Below are 3552 nucleotides of genomic sequence, written 5' to 3'. Positions count from 1 at the left end.
TATAATGGATCCAATTGATAAGAGATGCGACAAATAGGATATTAATCAAGAGCAGGCGCGTATAAACGCTCCGATTTACAGATGGACTTGGACATTCAGAGTCGTTGGAATTTATACAGATTCTTATCTGATTGCTTTTGCGTTTTGCCACTGCGTATACGAGCGTGGATTCTATATATGCTGAATACACGTGTAGTACACATAGATAAGTCTTGCAATTGTATAAATATATCTGTGCAATATCTATATATAATACCGATTCCCTCTGGTAATCGCGCATACGGCTGTAGAACGCGACTTTAATTATCCAGATTTTTGAAACCTCCACTGATTTCAGAACGATATCTTTGTTAATTACTGAAACTATCAGGTTTATGGCACATTTCGATCTAACCTTCAACGACTTCGAATGCGCAATTAGAAGTAAAACAAAGTACCGCAGCGACAGATTTTGTTGAGATTTCAAATCTAGTGAGCGATTTTATGAACTACGAGCTGGATGAAAATCACTATCGAAAGTTACATATATTACGGGGGTGGATATATGTGACCGCGGTAGGGGGGGGGGACTGCCACATTATACTGCCTCGTCCTTTAAAAGTTTAATAAAAACGATATAAAATGGCATGGAGTGGCATACAAAGAAGCCACTGAACCGGATTTCAGTGCCTCGCCAAAGCATTACTCTGGCGAGGTCCGCGTTAACCACGGGGGTCCGCATTAACACCATCTCCGCTGCTCACGATTGCGATATTGAAGATCTTCCTCGCTCGGAGGCTACTTGTATACGAGGTGTCTCGGATATTGCGCACTTTCTTACGGGAGGGGGCCATAAAGAAATATACTCCCCCATAATAGTCTTCAAACACAGAGAGAATGATTTTTGCTGAAGGATCTAAAATTTTGCTGGATTATACAGATCTAAAAATAATTTTGTCGGATCGTCAAAATAATTTTGTTGGAAACTCAAACTAATTGTTATGTCAAAATTTTTTTTAACCTCGTTCATCACTTTTTTAGATTCAAACGTAATTATTTTAATGGTTCAACAAAAAATTATTTTCAGATCTGTATTTAACAAAATTTTTAATCATTCGGCAAAAATTTTTTTTCCACGAAGAAATAGAGAAACTTATAATTATAAGCGTCGTCGATATAATGAAAAAATTTGTTTTAGTAATAAAAAATTAAATTAAATCCAAATTAAATTAGTTTAATTATATTAATTAAAAGAGCAACAAAATGATCTCTCGAATAAAATTTTACGAAATAATTTATCATTAACAGCCAATATCGATTTTATGAATAATGTTACGTATTTGACTGCGAAATAGAAGGAAATATTTTTCTTCGAGGTGAGCAAATATGTTGAGATCCTTCAGTTGTTCAAAATACCTATTGTGACGAGAAAGAACGCAACACTTGGAACACCTTGTATATAATTATAACTAATGTGGAAGGAGAGTAGTAGTAAAAATATGTTATTCGCTTCCGGGTGGTTAAGAATGGTCTAGGTGGGTGAGCGTACAGATGATTAAGTTTGTCCGCGTATATCTTGATTGTAATAATTACTACGTGCCAGCAAATAGGTATTACGGCAGTAACGAACATCAATTGTCATGACAATTCCAATAGCTCACAGATTTAAAAAGTAATCAGAGCACTGTAATTTAAATATCTCATTTTCTTTTATAAATTTTATCAAGGACGTAAACTTATTAGAATAAAAATGAGAAATCTAGTTAAAAATGAAAGACGCCTGATTTTCTCCCGATCGCCTTCGATCGCTGTCTAAAATCATTTCCGACCATTTCATTAGCACGAGAGATGTCAGTCAAATACCTCGTAACCCTAGTAATTTAATGTTACCGGTCCTCTAATTCCATAAAACAGGATTCAGCAGCCGCGCCACGTTAAACGTAACCCCGTTAACTGCCCTGTATTCAGACCGCTCAATTGTTACGTTAATAACCCACGCTGCCGAGAGACCGCGGTGCAATGAACAAAGAGTATCTCGATCTCTCGACCTCGCGTGCGCCACCCAAGTGCGGTTTCTTCCGAGCGTGCGAGCGAGCGAGCGCGCAAGTGCCGTCGCGAGCCAATGCTGAAGAGAACGAAGAAAGGGCGTCGGATTCCCCCGAGAGACGTGACGGAACACGCAAAGCTTCACCGCGTCTCTCTTACACCTCTGCCAACCTATCGAAATTATTCCCTCTCGTCTCGGTAAGAGAACAAAAGCGATCCGCAGCACGTTCACCATCAGCGTGAATCAAGCAAAGGTAGATGCGGCCAACTGGGCACATAACATACGCGGAGGCGTCAAAACATCGGTGCTGTCCATGTGCGATTTACACGCGGCCACCACACCTCAATGGAATAAATTTACATGCGCGCCGTGGCTCAATGAGCTCTCGACCGAGTTTCGGCGCCATGCAAGCCTGCGGGATGAAAACGAAGCCTGGTAATGGACAGACAGTCTGTGTGCGGGAAGGTTCATGTTCTGCTCGAGGGACTATCCGCGAAAGGGAAAGCTGTCCTTTCGCTTGTCGCATGTCATTCGATGTTTAAAAACAAATAATCAAATAAATTGTTACGGCGCACATGCAAAAGCCATTGCGTATCTTAAGAACCTTGCATTTTTACAGAAATTTGAAATTCAATTCAAAAAGATTGGTTTTATATGTTATATGTTACAAAGAAGTGATTTATTCACGGAAAGAATAATTTTGCTGAAAGATCTAAAATTTTGCTGCGGATACACACTGATAAAAATGTATGTGGCCTTCTTAGACACTCTCATCCAATTACTGTCTAGTAATATATTCTCATTAGTTGTAACAACATTGCGTAGGAAATGAATAAGAAATTGATAGAATTTTATTCAGTGGTTAAAGCAGGTTTTTTTTAGTAAAAATATATATGTACAATTAGACACCTGCCTATAGTTATTACAAGTTTAATATTAATTAATAGATTATTATCAAGTACCTACTGATATTAGTTAATATTTATAGTTTATATCAAATAAGTTATTATCTTATAATATTATATTATAAATTATTATTGGTTAAAATATTATTTAATACATTTGTCTCGTTTTTGTCCAATAAATAGGAATCAGATCTGCGCAGTCATTGCAGGCAAAGCTTGCAAAATCGTTCTTTCCGTATACAATCACTGTTAGGGAGAAGAAGGGCATAATTATTTTAATATTATTTTAGCACGACTACTATGTACTTATGGTGGATTGTTGATGATATATCTTGACATTATCGGAAGTCGAGTACGCGACCGAACATGCTAAGAAGCTCAAATCAGTAAAATAATCTATCAAACATGCATTCGACATTAAGCGTTGCGACAGACTTGTACTTTATACATGAGTTACCTATATTGAATCAATGGCGTTAAAATGGCAAAGATCCATTATGAACATATAAATTTATAACACGCTCATTATTTCGCTTTTGAAAAAAAAATGTATGTAAAATATTTTACTTCAAATATTATTCTGTAATGATTTAATTGCTTATGTATGTTTGTTATTTTTTT

Source organism: Trachymyrmex septentrionalis, unplaced genomic scaffold (assembly GCF_001594115.1).
Source record: "Trachymyrmex septentrionalis isolate Tsep2-gDNA-1 unplaced genomic scaffold, Tsep1.0 scaffold76, whole genome shotgun sequence".
NCBI lineage: Eukaryota > Metazoa > Arthropoda > Insecta > Hymenoptera > Formicidae > Trachymyrmex > Trachymyrmex septentrionalis.
Note: the sequence above shows the minus strand (reverse complement) of the source record.